Genomic DNA, 16533 nt, shown 5'->3' with positions numbered 1-16533 from the left:
TAATGAATTTGGGCTAAGTAATTGTCAATGCTTATTTTTGACAATTATAATACAACAGATATTATATTCATATTGTTTCCAGGGCAGAGTATGTTAATTAAACTTATAGATCTCTATTTATGTTACAGTAAGTTTGGCAACTGCAGGATAGTAAAATAAAATTTAAAAAAAAACCTTAGCGAAAATTCACTCAGTGAGGTAAAGTTCTGAATAACTACCTTTAAACCAGAATGCAGTTTTTCAATGCATAATTATGAAACGTTCCTTAATATTATATCAATTAAAACCATGACAGTTTCCTAGAAACTTACAAAAAGTAATGTCCATCTAAGAAGCATTGATTTTCTACATTTTTCTTTTTGTATAGCAAAGATAAAGCCAGTGTATAGCACTCCTCCAACCTAGATTCTTTGGGTAAAAAGTCCCATAATTCACCATGATATCAGGCAAATGTAAGAGAAAATAATTTATTTATTAGATGAAACTATAGAACAAACTCAAAATAGATAAAATATACTTTAGAACCCCTCTACATGAACAAAAACTTCATGATAGATAATATTTCTCTTACTCAGCACAAATTAATAGATGGAAACATGAAATAAATTATTCAAAACAGAGCATTAAATTTCAATTATGTATCTGAGCAAAATGAAAAAGACGCCCTAACGATCTAGTAATAGCTGGAACAATACAATCAATTAAATATTAATGACAAACTAGAATCTAAATTTACCTTTAAAATATCCTATTCCAAATACATGAAAAATGAAACATCTCTAAAAACTTGGATAAAAACAGGAATAAAAATGTAATGAAAACTGGAATGTGTCAAAAAGAATCATGGCAACATCTCTTAACTTAATGGTAATATACAGTAAAATGTAGGCTATTAAAATAAAATAAGGTTGAGACTACACTGTTCTATTGTATAGGACAGTTTACTGTCCTAGCGTAAGTTTCCTCATGTGGAAAATTAAGTCAGATTTTTTTTTTCCAAGGCGAGAGCTAAATTACCATAAAACAACACTAGATGTCTAAATCTTATTTACTTGAATTAACAACTGAATGAATAAATAAATCTCTGCATATATTTTACAACAATCACACACAACAAGCTGTAATTTACACTGGTTTTATTGGAGCACATTTGCAATTCATTGTAGTGGGCAGTCAGCAAAATATGAAAATGCAACATTTACAGAAGCCCCAAGAGACAGAATTTGTTCAAACAACATACTATCTCAAGCATACATCTTACTACCTCATCATACTACCTTAAACGCACAATCTAGCTACCTCATACACAGGGCATGTTAATCTTATAAACACAACAGAACCATCTCATGGCCAGTATATACTATCTTGTGCACATAATATAACTATCTCATGGATAGAACGTACTATCTTGTGCACCAATGTAACAATCTCATGGACAGAACATACTATCTTGTGCGCATAATGAAACCATCTCATAATATCTTGTGCACACAATGTAACCACCTTATGGACAGTACATACTATCTTGTGCACACAATGTAACCACCTTATGGACAGTACATACTATCTTGTGCAACTATCTTGTGCACACAATGTAACCATCTCATGGACAGAACATACTATCTTGTGCACACAATGTAACCACCTTATGGACAGTACATACTATCTTGTGCACATAATGTAACCACCTGATGGACAGTACATACTATCGTGTGCACACAATGTAACCATCTCATGGACAGAACGTACTATCTTGTGCACACAATGTAACCACCTTATGGACAGTACATACTATCTTGTGCACACAATGTAACCATCTCATGGACAGAACGTACTATCTTGTGCACACAATGTAACCATCTCATGGACAGAACGTACTATCTTGTGCACACAATCTAACCATCTCATGGACAGAAGATACTATATTGTGCACACAATATAACAATCTCATGAACAAAACATACTATCCTGTGCAAACCATGTAACCATCTCATGGACAGAACATACTATCTTGTTCACACAATGTAACAACCTTATGGACAGAACATACTATCTTGTGCACACAATGTAACCATCTCTGGACAAACATACTACTTGCACAAAATATACCATCTCATGGACAGACATTACATCTTGTGCACACAAATGTAACCATCTCATGGACAGTACATAATATCTTGTGCACACAATGTAACCATATCTTGTGCACACAATGTAACCACCTCATGGACAGTACATACTATCTTGTGCACACAATGTAACCACCTCATGGACAGAACATACTATCTTGTGCACACAATGTAACCACCTCATGGACAGTACATACTATCTTGTGCACACAATGTAACCATCTCATGGACAGAACATACTATCTTGTGCACACAATGTAACCATCTCGTGGACAGAAGATACTATATTGTGCACACAATGTAACCATCTCATGGACAAAACATACTATCTTGTGCACACAATGTAACCATCTCATGTGCACACAATGTAACCATCTCGTGGACAGAAGATACTATATTGTGCACACAATGTAACCATCTCATGGACAAAACATACTATCTTGTGCACACAATGTAACCATCTCATGTGCACACAATGTAACCATCTCATGGACAGAACATACTATCTTGTGCACACAATGTAACCACCTTATGGACAGAACATACTATCTTGTGCACACAATGTAACCACCTCATGGACAGTTCATACTATCTTGTGCACACAATGTAACCACCTCATGGACAGTACATACTATCTTGTGCACACAATGTAACCACCTCATGGACAGTACATACTATCTTGTGCACACAATGTAACCACCTCATGGACAGTACATACTATCTTGCGCACACAATGTAACCACCTCATGGACAGAACATACTATCTTGTGCACACAATGTAACCATCTCATGGACAAAACATACTATCTTGCGCACACAATGTAACCATCTCATGGACAGAAGATACTATATTGTGCACACAATGTAACCATCTCATGGACAAAACATACTATCTTGTGCACACAATGTTACCATCTCATGTGCACACAATGTAACCATCTCATGGACAAAACATACTATCTTGTGCACACAATGTAACCATCTCATGGACAGAATATACTATCTTGTGCAAACAATGTAACCATCTCATGTGCACACAATGTAACCATCTCATGGACAGAACATAATAACTTGTGCGGACAATGTTACAATCTCATGGACAGTACATACTATCTTGTGCACACAATATAACCATCTCATGGACAAATCATACTGTCTTGTGCAAACAATGTAACCATCTCATGTGCACACAATGTAACCATCTCATGGACAGAACATAATATCTTGTGCTGACAATGTAAGCATCTCATGGACAGTACATACTATCTTGTGCACACAATGTAACTATCTCATGTGCATACAATGTAAGCATCTCATGGACAGTATATACTATCTTGTGCACACAGTATAACCATCTCATGGACAGAACATACTATCTTGTGCACATAATATAACAATCTCATGGACAGAACATAATCTTGCGCACCAATGTAACCATCTCATGGACAGAACAACCTATCTTGTGAACACAATGTAACAACCTCATGGACAGTACATACTATCTTGTGCACACAATGTAACCATCTCATGGATAGAACATACTAAAATTAAATTATATTAAATACATATATTAAGCAAATACAAGTCATATTAACTGATACAGTGGTATCTATTTACAAAATATTTTACTGTAGTTCTTCTGCTCCAGGTGTGATACAGGTGTGAAATCAACATCAGTTTCAAACTTTGATGTCATCTTACATGACAAGTGATCTGACATGAAGAAATCTGATGTTAAATCTACCTAGACATTTACAATGTTAATTGGCTACATTAAAAGAGGGACTTACAAGAAAAAAAGTTGAGGTCGTGCAGGTCAGACAAGATATATCAATCATGTAAGGGGAAATATGTAAGCTAGTTAGCATCTAATTAGGAAAATGTAATTGTATTATCAAAGTGCAATAAGCCTACAGCAGGACTTGGATGTCTGGAAGGTTAAGTGATGCATGGTAATGGGGTGCAGCAAATTTTTTTACTACATTTTCAACTTCCTATACATTTGATTCCATATACAGTAAAATTCCTACTTACAACCACTCAGAAATTACGACCGAACCGCTAATACGACCGATTTTGCAAAGAACGGAATATTTCCTTCTTAAAACCAATGGTCGTTTGTCCGAAAATGCGACCAGACCGCTAATCCACTAATGCGACCACCAATTTCGGAACTGTTTGATTTTTTCACACTTAATTAATCACCGCAATTACGACCACTCAATTACTTCTGTATGTTACCGCGAATCACCGCGGGAATCAACACGTGCGACATCGTGTTAACACGTTAAGCGTGTACATTGTGTATTTATCCGTTAATTGCTACAAGTCTTTATCAAAACAACGTATTAATCTGTTTGATTGTCTGAAATTGTTATTTAAAAATGTTTCGTGTTTTACATCACTATTTTGACATAAGAAACTGTTGAAATAATTAATTTGTTTGTAATTAGACGTATGCCCGCTGATCAAATTGACTGGATTAAAACGGATTTAATTAGATCTAAACGGTGTTTGCTTGTTATTATTGATGTAAATACGTTTGGGATTTCAGCGGAGAATGAAGTTTGAAATTGTTTGATATTGTTGTAATTGTCTTTAATTGAACAAAATTCAAACCATTATCAGTTAAGTGCGTCCTTAATTAATACATAGTTTGATTAACTCTTTGATTAACACAGTGATCAAGTATTTAAAGCTAAAAAAATTAAAGAAAATAAAGGTACATATAAATTGAACACTGTGTTTGCCATTATTGCGTCTTGATTGTATTCCAATGTGTTATTATCTGCCAGACCATACCTGTAAAGCCTTGTCCACTAATCAGACCAGACCGCTAATAAGACCAGTTTTACAAAGAACCATGGGTGGTCTTAATAGCGGAATTCTACTGTACATGCAAAACCAAGAGTGGATGCAGTGGTCCAGGAGTTTGAGCCCCCCGCTCCTCCAACTAAAAATTACTAACACTGGGATAAGAGTCCTGTGTATGGGTGCTTTACACCTGGCACGCTAAAGAACCAGGGAAGCTTCTGGTATTGGAGCGTCTTCTGTATCTTGCACTATCCTGCGACTAACATTACTAACAGTCTTCTGGAGGAATCGCCCATATAGATACCGGTGGCAACTACAAATAAGCTTACATACAAACAAACATGCAAAACCCATGCTGGTTTCTTTTCTTGTTTTTCTGTAAAAAATAGATGTGAATAACATAAAACACGGTTTTGTGCCATGTAATTGAACATGTCACATAAAGAAACGAAAAATAACATGTATACCCTTTCAAATTGAAATATCCAAATATTTTTTTTAAACATTAATAACAAGAAATAAAGTCAATAGAACAGTCCGGACGACCAACCAAATATGACATAAATATCCCATCAGCCTTTGTTCTCGCCTTTTGTCAGGGAGCGTGAAAATGGACTTAAAATAAATCTTGTAATGACCATCTACTCCGCCCAGTCCTTCCAAACCCTAAAATTGACTTAGCACACTGCCCTTTTGTAGTATCTTCCCTTCAATGAACCCATATAATGCTTGGCGGATAATCCATACTTTATCATCATGTCTGCTTGGACTAACGGTAGCATCTTTAAGTGTTTAAAGGATTGAAAAATGGAAAACTAGCGAGTGATAATCACAGAAAATTGAATGTTTGGGCAGAATAATTTATCTGGTTGCAGACTATGATTGCATGCAGAAATTGCATTCTGCAGGCAGACACGTTAATCACCACTGCAGACTGACCATTTAGTTGTCTTTTAGAAATTATTGAATATAGCAAAGACTTAACAGGCAAAAAACAGAACTAAGCATAAAAACCAAAGAGCATTGAATTACAAACAAATTGTACAAAGAATGGCCTGATGTTTTTTTCCCATCCAATAGTTTTGGGCACTCCATGCTTTTCAACAATTTATAGAGAATTAAATATTAAGAAGTCTTTTTTACGTCGTTTGTTTAATTCCTATTTTTGCAGAGACTGTCTGAGCATTCTTCTGGTCAATTTTGTAACTATTTTAAACATACTGATTCAGTCCCTTGTTGTACAAAAAAAAACTTTTCATAAAACCTTGACTCATGAAATTTCTATTTATTTACAAAAATAAACCCTCATATTCATCATGCTTGCCAAAAAAACAAAGCACCTGAAGAAATTGGCTTCAAAAACATGTGTTCGCTTTCTATTTAATTAACAGGGTCAATGCACATCTATCTAGTTAGCCAATCTAGGTAACAGAACATGAAATTTTTTTCTGGATAGCTGCATACCTTGGCATATACATTGTTTTTTCTCTATCTTTAGCTGAACAGTGCCATGATTTACTATCTCACAGACAGGAAATGTTCCTTACTTTGAAATTCCTGAAAGTACTTTTATCACATGCTGAAATAATGCAATAATTGAGGAGAGAATTTCCACCAATTTAAAGTAATGGCTCCAGTTGCAGGCAAAGATTTCTCTTTTGTGTGGTCCACACATGAAAGATGTTCCCGATTTGATTTTTGTGAGAGAAGAAAGAAAACAGATCAACTGCAACTCATGAAATATTGAAAAACTTAAAATGCTGTCATTTTTTATGAAAATTTATATTGATGAATATCCACTTTGGATTTTATAGTTGTTAAGCAAGTTCATTAAATGTCTGTTTGCTTACCTCTATTACATATTTCACAGGAAAAACACCCCACTCCATATCAAAGTGGCCAATCAAATTTCAGATTTTTAGGAATTCAACCTATTAGGTAACAATTCACAACATATGTATATTCTAATCAAGAAATTTCATCATTAATTGAAAGAAAGTTCTAACGTCTGGAACTTGTTCTAAATACAAGATGGGCCTGAAGGCTCTGTATCACTCAACTGACCTAGTTCTTACCCCAGGTAACCTAGTACCTAATTTGGCCTAAATTTCATTGAGGCAAACATACTGACCATGTAAATCAGGTAGATCATTAACAAAGTTACCTAGTGACATAGTTTTTGACCTCAGGTATCAAACTTTTGAATTTGACCTAGATTTCATACAAATAAACATTCTGGCTAAGATCAAGTTGAAAAGGTGACCTATGAAGTCTTAACAAGGTTTTTTTCTATGATTTGACCTAATGACCTGTTTTTTTTCCCAAGTGACCTAGTTACTAATTTATTTTTTGATCTTGATAATCATACTTGGCCTGAGTTCATAAATACAAACATTCTGACAATGATATATTACAAGAGGGCCATGATGGCCCTAAATCGCTCACCTGTTATCATTGCATTTGAGGACAAGAAGGTCCTCAGAAAAAATATCTAAGTCCAAAGGACAGGAACAACAAAGGAAAGAAATTTAACCAGAAAGAAAAAAAATCTTACAAGGTACAGATATGTCAAAATACACCTAAAATTGGAGGTACCATCCATGTTGTACCACAGAAAAGTGGTCTCGGTTTTTCCCTACGGCCAATAATAAAAAAGTTACTAAAAATAAGCTATTTATATTAACGTAAAAGGGAAGTAATTAAAAAGAAAATTATTGTAAGTGATCAAAAGAAGGATCTGCCAAATAAATCTGTTGACATACAAATGTAAATGAAATTTCAGATCAGTATCTTCATGAGTTACGAAGATATACCCATTTTAATTTGAAATAAAGGGAGGTAATTTGACATAAAATCAGTCCATAGTTATCTACCCTGTTTGGCTCAGTCCAACTAATAACAATAATGAAATTTCAAATAAGTCCTAAGGACTTACTAATATAAATCCATTTTGACTACAATCAGGGGAGGTAATCAGATATAAAATAACTCTTGAACCTACGACTGGATCTGATTTGTCATGGAATCCAAGATTAGTTGTTGTTGAAGATATTTTGGAAGTTTGTATCAAAAAAAAATATATATAAATGAAGTCTCTATATGGCTGCAAAAGCCAAAATAGCCAATTTTGGACTTTTAAGGGGCCATTACTCTGGAACCCATGAAGGAATCTGGCCAGTTCAAGAAAGGAATCAAGATCTTGTGGTGATACAAGTTGTGTGCAAGTTTGGTTAAAATAAAATCATAAATGAAGTTGCTATTGTGCAGACAAGGTCAAAATAGCTAATTTTGGCCCTTTCAGGGGCCATAACTCTGGAACCCATTATGGGATCTGGCTGGTTCAAAAAAGGAACTGAGATCTTATGGCAGCACAAGCTTTGTTCAAGTTTGATTAAATTCAGATCATAAATGAAGCTGCTATTGTGCAGACAAGGTCAAAATAGCTAATTCTGGTCCTTTCAGGGGCCATAACTCTGGAACCCATAAAGGAATCTAGCCAGTTCAAGAAAGGAACCAAGATCTTATAGTGATGCAAGTTGTGTGCAAGTTTGGTTAAAATCAAATCATAAATGAAGCTGCTATTGTGCAGACAATGTCAAAATAGCTAATTCTGGCCCTTTCAGGGGCCATAACTGTGGAACCCATAATAGGATCTGGCCAGCTCAAGAAAGGAACCAAGATCTTATGGTGATACAAGTTGTGTGCAAGTTTAATTAAATTCATATCATAAATGAAGCTGCTATTGTGCAGACAAGGTCAAAATAGCTAATTTTGGCACTTTCAGGGGCCATAACTCTGGAACCCATAAAGGAATCTGGCCAGTTCAAGAAAGGAACCAAGATCTTATAGTGATACAAGTTGTGTGCAAGTTTGGTAAAAATCAAATCATAAATAAAGTTGCTATTGTGCAGACAAGGTCAAAATAGCTAATTTTGGCCCTTTCAGGGGCCATAACTCTGGAACCCATGATGGGATCTGGCCAGTTCAAGAAAGGAACCAAGATCTTATGGTGATTCAAGTTGTGTGCAAGTTTGGTTAAAATAAAATCATAAATGAAACCATTATCGTGCAGACAAGAAATTGTACTTATGATGCTCAATTAAAAAATGTGTTAATAAGATTTCCTATGATCCGACATAGTGACCTAGTTTTTCAGCCTGGGTAATCCAGATTCTTGATCTAGATATCATAGAGGCATTCTGACAAAGTTTCATGAGAATCAAACAGAACCAGAAATGTGTCCATGGGACACAGATGCCCCCACTACATGACATTAAAATGACAATTTTTTCCCAGGTCAGGGGCAAAAAATGACAATTTTTTCCCAGGTCAGGGGCCAGAACTCCTACAATACTGAATGAATCCGGATGCGAAACCCCAGATGCACAACTGCACATACTGACCATTATTCCTGTAAACTTTGGCGACTCTAGGTCAAATACTTTTGGAGCTACGTACGACACAACATTAAAATGACCAATTTTTTACTAAGTCAGGGGCCATAACTCCTACATGACTGGATGAATCCAGACGCAAAACCCCAGGTGCACAACTGCATATGCTGACCAACATTCCTGTAAACTTTGGTGACTGTAGGTCAAATACTTTTGGAGCTATGCGCGACACAACATTAAAATGACCATTTTTTTACTAAGTCAGGGGCCATTACTCCTACATGACTGGATGAATCCGGACGCGAAACCCCAGGTGCACAACTACACATGCTGACCAACATGCCTGTAAAGTTTTGTGACTCTAGGTCATATACTTTTGGAGCTAGGCGCGACACAACATTAAAATGACCAATTTTTACAAAGTCAGGGGCCATAACTTCTACACGACTGAATGAATCCGGACGCGAAACCCCAGGTGCACAACTACACATGCTGACCAACATTCCTGTAAAGTTTTGCGACTCTACGTCAAATACTTTCAGAGCTACGCGCGACACAACATTTTTGGACGGAAGGACGGACGGACAAGAGCAAATCTATATGCCCCCCCCCCACCCAAAGTGGTGGGGGCATAAAAAGTTGCTTCTAGAGTGTTAACAAGGTTTTTCTATGATTTGACTGTTTTTGATCTCAGGTAACTCAGTTTTAAATTTGTCCTAGATTTCAGAGACACAAGCATATGATAAAGTTTCATAAGGTAGGGTAGAAAATGTGGCATCTTAAGTGTTAACAAGGTTTTCCTGTTTATTTACCTAGTGACCTAGTTCTTGACCCTAGTTGACACATTAACAAATTCTAACAAGATTTTATTTAGGGTAATATTCTGACCAAATTTCATTAGGATTGGGCTAAAATTGTAACTTCTAGAGTGTTGATAGTCAAATCATTGACAACGCACAAAACGCACAACAACAGATGACGGACACAGGGTGATCACAATACCTTACCTTGAGCATTTTGTGCTCAGCTGAGCTAACAACAAGAGCACCGCCTTGCGGGTGCTGACGCTCATCTGATTTTTTTTTGTGTAATAGAAATATTGTCCTACCCATGATTTTCTAAGTCTAAAAAGGGCCATCATTCTTGCAAAAAGCAGGATAGAGTTATGTTTCTTGATGTACAGTGTCCACTTATGATGGTGAAAAACTGTTGCAAGTTTTAAAGCAATAGCTTTGATAGTTTATGAGAAAAGTCGACTTAAACATAATACTCAACCAAGAAAATGATTTTCTAAGTCCAAAAGGGGCAATAATTATTGCAAAAAGCAGGATGGAGTTATGTTGCTTGCTATACAGGGTCAGCTTATGATAGTGAACAAGTGTTGCAAGTTTCAAAGCAATAGCTTTGATAGTTTAAGAGAAAAAGTTGACCTTAACATAAAACTTAACCAAGAAATCTGATATATTCTAAGTCCAAAAGGGGCCATAAATCTTGCAAAAAGCAGGATGGAGTTATGTTTCTTGCTGTACAGGGTCAGCTTATGATGGTGAACAAGAGTTGCAAGTTTTAAAGCAATAGCTTTGTTAGTTTAGGATAAAAGCTGACCTAAACATAAAACTTAACCAAGAAAACTGATTTTCTAAGTCCAAAAGGGGCAATAATTCTTGCAAAAAGCAAGATGGAGTTATGTTTCTTGATGTACAGGGTCTGCTTATGATGGTGAACAAGTATTCCAAGTTTCAAAGCAATAGCTTTGATAGTTTAGGAGAAAAGTTGACCTAAACATAAAACTTAACCAAGAAATCTGATATTTTCTAAGTACAAAAGGGGCCATAAATCTTGCAAAAAGCAAGACGGAGTTATGTTTTTTGCTATACAGGGTCAGCTTATGATGGTGAACAAGTATTCCAAGTTTCAAAGCAATAGCTTTGATAGTTTAGGAGAAAAGCTGACCTAAACATAAAACTTAACCAGGCAATGCCGACGCAGACACCGACGCCGACAACCGCTCAAGTGATGACAATAACTCATCATTTTTTTTCAAAAAATCAGATGAGCTAACAAAATGCTAAACACAAGTTCCATGCACCAATCTAAATGAAACACACAGAAATAATTTTTTTTATACAAAACGCTTATCCTTGAGTGTTAAACTATTGTAGGGGCATGCATTTTTTTACAGGAATCTTCAAAAAGAAGGAACAAAGGTTAAATCATAATTGGAGAAAAGAACTGTCAGTAAGACAGCACGCTCCACTTTTCTCAGTGCTCGACTGAATTAGAGCTCTGCCAGTAAAAAATTTATAAAACTTTAACCAAAAGATTCTAAGTTAAAAATGGGCTTAACTCTGTCAAAAATTCAAATCTGAGTTATGGGGATTGTATCTCCTGGTGAAGACTTTAATAGTAAATAACTATTCTAAGTTTTAAGTCAAAAGCTTTGACAGTAATAGATATTTGACTATCAAAAACTTTAACAAAAAAAAATCTAAGTTAAAAAGGGGCATTACTCTGTCAAAATTCAAATCAGAGTTATGGCGATTGTTTCTCCTGGTGTAGACTTTGATAGTAAATAACTATTTTAAGCTTTGATAGTAACAGAGACATCTGACTTTATCAAAAACTTTAACAACAGCAGCCCTGGCGTGTGCAATAGCTCTACCTTTTCTTCGAAAAGTCGAGCTAATAAAATGAACTGGTCAATTTTTTGAAATTATCATGACATAGAGAAATACCTCCTGACTGTAAATATTGGATTGTTTTTGGACATTTTAAAAACCAAACTTATCTTCTTAATAAATTTGTTTTGAAAATATGATCAGTGTCTGTAAAACTAATGTCCTTGATTCCCAGTCATGCAATGAATAGGTACAATCCTGCCCACATTGACAGCCATTATTTGGAAGATTACACTCAACCTAGGCAAAAACATAAACTTGTTTTGTGTACTTGTTTGATTTTGAGTCAGGCTTTTTTTATGAAAATCCATATCTGGCACCTGATTTTTGTAAAATAACCAATATATTTATATTTCTTATGATATCTATGAAAGTAACTAAGCCTTTTTTCTCTCCTAGCTAGCCTGTAAACTCTACATCAATAGGGCTTGCAATATGGACGGTTTCACTAGATACCCACATGACCCTATCCTGGAAAATCTTGTATAACTTCCATTTTGGATGAGTACATTTTCTAGAGATTTTATATTCATTTGATTTGTAGTGGAAACAGATTTTTCGCATGTCTGACATGTTATTGTCTACCACTGAACAAAAACGCATAATTTTGCTAGATTTACTCCAACATCAATTCCCGTAGATAATCATAATCAACTAGATTCACAATGTAAATGGTATGTAAATCTTTACTGACAAACATTCAATTATTTTTTGCAAATTAGTTACAATCAGTGAATTGTATTGAATTTGGACGAAAGAAAATCATGTTCTGGCATCCTTTGATTATCCAGCATATTTCTGTAGAAGTTCTAAATGCACACTCGGCGAGACTGTGAAATGACTCACCATATATGGGAGTAAATAGACGTTCATCATGCATTTTGCATTTAATTCCAAGTCAGTTCTATCATCATTATATCTGTTGAATTGTGTTTAAGATGACCATACATGTGTATTATCTGTTACTATACTTAAATTCTATTCTTTAAAAATATTTTCAGCAAGCAGAGGAACTGCAAGTATTGAATACAGACTTTTTACCTACATGTACTTTCAGATTGATGCCGTGGCCCTGTAATAAATAACGGATTTACTAGGAATGCTGATGTTCCACCTAGCCAGTTTTTGGACAACAGTTAGTGGGCATTCAAATACTTCTAGGCTGGCAACACCACTATTAAGTTGCTACACTGAGATTTGTACTCAGTGAGCAAAAAAACAACAAAAAACCATGGCCATGTTTTGCACTAACGGTTCGTATGACATGTCATTAGGAAATTAAATGTATCAAACTGGCAATAAATGTTTTACTCTATGTCAAAACAGAAGACAAAAGAGTTTATTTTAGCTGTCCTAACAAGAGATTTATTGAAGATATGTCAAGACATCCTATCTGTCTAATTAAAGATGATCTAGAAGATATACAGGTAGAACAATAGACATGATAATTGGAGAGACAACAAGAAGTACTGACACTTTAACAATAGATGAGCACTCTACCAACCATCAAACTGCACTCATTTTCCATATCTAAATATAACCAAAGACCATTTTCAATATAACAAAAAAACAGGAATATAAAACAATAAAGGTATTTGAATAGGGTAATGTTGGATATTTTACATGGGGTCACATAAAATGTAATTATTTCTTACAGAAACACATCCTTGTACTTTTAATAATTTAAATTGAAATGCCTTAATGAAGAGTTAAAAAAACATAATTGCCTTAGTGTCTTCTTTTTTTCTCAATAATCACAACTTTGGTCAATGTACATAACTTGAGTTCCTGCACTCCCATCCAGCACTAACTTGTTACTTTGCATAAATTTGCCATGATAGAAATGAGCAAACTGGGAAAAACTGGCTAGCCAGAGGCTGTCTAACTGCTTCACCTGCTGAACAATCTAGAAGGCCACATCAAATTTACTATATTTGGTGTATTAGTACAATTAGAAAACAAGAGCTGTCGGAAGACAGCAACGCTCGACTATTCAACAGCCTTGTCAACTGAATGAATACAGAAGTTGAAAAAGGGGCATAATTTTGTAAAATGCAAAGTAGAGGTATTGAACCTCTGCACTGCATGTCATATCATGACAGTGAACAAGTGTGTGAAGTTTCAATCCTTTCCAATTTGTGGATACTGAGATACCAGCTTACATACAAAAACTTAACCAAAAACTGCTAAGTCAAAGGGGCATAATTTTGTAAAAATGCCAAGTAGAGTTATGGGACCTCCACAGTGCATGTTAGATCATGACAGTGAACAAGTGTGTGAAGTTTCAATCCATTCCAATTAGTGGATAATGAGATATCAGATTACATACAAAAATTTAACCAAAAAAAAAAAGGGGCATAATTTTGAAAAAGAGTAGAGTTATGGGACTTGCTTAGTGCATGTCAGATCATGACAGTGAACAAGTATGTGAAGTTTCAATCCATTCCCATTAGTAAGTACTGAGATACCAGCTTACATACAAAACCTTAACCAAAAATTTCTAAGTCGAAAAAGGGGCATAATTTTGTAAAAAAGCAAAATAGAGTTATGGAACCTGTGCAATGTAGGTCAGTTCATCACAGTGAATAAGTGTGTGAAGTTTCAATCCATTCCCACAAGTGGTTACTGAGTTACCAGCTTACATACAAAACCTTAACCAAAAATTTCTAAGTCGAAAAAGGGGCATAATTTTGTAAAAAAGCAAAATAGAGTTATGGAACCTGTGCAATGTAAGTCAGTTTCTCACAGTGAATAAGTGTGTGAAGTTTCAATCCATTCCCACTAGTGGTAATTGAGATACCAGCTTACATACAAAACCTTAACCAAAATCGGGACGCGGACGCGGACGCCGACACGGACACCGACGCATGGGCGAGTCCAATAGCTCTACTATTCTATGAATAGTCGAGCTAATGAAAGCTTACAATGAACACTGTTACAGGGACCTATCTCCAGATGAAAGTAAAAAAAAACTATAGAGTTGCTTTTGAGAAAAGCGCATGTCTCCCACAACTGCCTAATCATCTAGATTTGCATATTTCTTCTCCATTATGTATCTAAGTCAACCATGCACCAAAACCTGTATCACCCAGGCATCTGTGTTTTCGATCATTCAAGGGCCATAACTGCGAAGAGCCTTGGCCGATTTGGCTGTTTATTGAACTTGGTCGAGGACTTACTGTCAAACTCATTTTGTTCAAGATTGATGAAGATCGGATGAGAAATGTTGGACTTGATGAGTACAGACAAGATTTGTGACAGACAAACACAGACAGGAGTAAATCAATTTGTCTCCCACCACAGTGGTGTGAGAGACATGCTAAAACTTGTAAGGGAAAGCAACTGATATGTGGAAAATGATAAACCAATTTTGTTTGTGTAAATATTTTAATGTGTATGATGGAAACAAGAGGGCCAAGATGGCCCTAGGCCGCTCACCTGAGAAACACACCAGAACACACTATAATGGTGTAAACATGTTTGACTTAGTGATTTCATGGAAAAAAATATTCTGACCAATTATCATTAAAATTGGAGCAAAATCCTAGAGTATAAACAAGTTTTTTCTTTGATTTGACCTAGTGACCTAGTTTTTGACCCCAGATGACCCATATTCGAACTTGACCTAGATTTCATCAAGGCCATCATTCTGACCACATTTCATGAAGATCAATTGAAAAATACAGCCTCTATCGCATACACAAGGTTTTTCTTTGATTTGACCTAGTGACCTAGTTTTTGACCCCAGATGACCCATATTCGAACTTGACCTAGATTTCATCAAGGCCATCATTCTGACCACATTTCATGAAGATCAATTGAAAAATACAGCCTCTATCGCATACACAAGGTTTTTCTTTGATTTGACCTAGTGACCTAGTTTTGATCCCAGACAACCCATATTCGAACTTGACTTAGATTTCATCAAGGCAACCATTTTGACTAAATTTTATGAAAATCCAGTGTAAAATGCAACCCCTATTGCATACACAAGGTTTTGCCTTGATTTGACCTAGTGACCTGGTTTTTGAACCCAGATGACCCATATTTGAAATTGACCTAGATTGTATCAAGGCTATCATTCTGACAAAATTTCATGAAGATCAGTTGAACAAGACGGCCAAGATGGCCCTAGGTCGCTCACCTAAACACACCATTACAGTGTTAACATGTTTGACATAGTGATTTCATGGAAACAAATATTCTGACCAATTTTCATTAAGATTGGACCAAAAATGTAGTCTCTTGAAGTGTAAACAAGTATTTTCTTCAATTTAACATAATGACCTAGTTTTTACGCCAAGGTAACCTACATTCAAACTTGGCCTAGATTTGATCAAGGCAATCATTCTGACTAAATTTCATAAACCTCAATTGAAAAATAGAGCCTCTATTGCATACAAAACCTTTTTCTTTGATTTGTCCTAGCGACCTAGTTTTTGATCCAAGATGACCCGTATTCAAAATTGACCTTAATTTCATCAAAGCTGTCATTCTGACCAAATTTCATGAAGATCA

The 16533-nt window shown here is 35.5% G+C and overlaps 1 protein-coding gene across 5 annotated transcripts in view; it reads right to left on the bottom strand.

The window, feature by feature from the left end:
- The window catches only part of LOC123544879 (kinesin-like protein KIF26B), a 245457-nt gene that overhangs the window by 180650 nt on the left and 48274 nt on the right, over positions 1 to 16533 (bottom strand). The window contains exon 1 of one of the 5 annotated variants that reach the window (XM_053540954.1): positions 737 to 754. The exons of the other annotated variants lie outside the window; for them this stretch is intronic. The gene's annotated coding sequence lies outside the window, so the exon portion shown is untranslated. Of the gene's footprint in view, positions 1 to 736; positions 755 to 16533 lie in introns of those variants that run through there. 5 annotated transcript variants of the gene reach the window in all.

Source organism: Mercenaria mercenaria, chromosome 1, assembly GCF_021730395.1.
Source record: "Mercenaria mercenaria strain notata chromosome 1, MADL_Memer_1, whole genome shotgun sequence".
Taxonomy (NCBI): domain Eukaryota; kingdom Metazoa; phylum Mollusca; class Bivalvia; order Venerida; family Veneridae; genus Mercenaria; species Mercenaria mercenaria.
The sequence above is the reverse complement of the archived record's forward strand: the minus strand, read 5'-3'. Positions and strand labels throughout refer to the sequence as shown.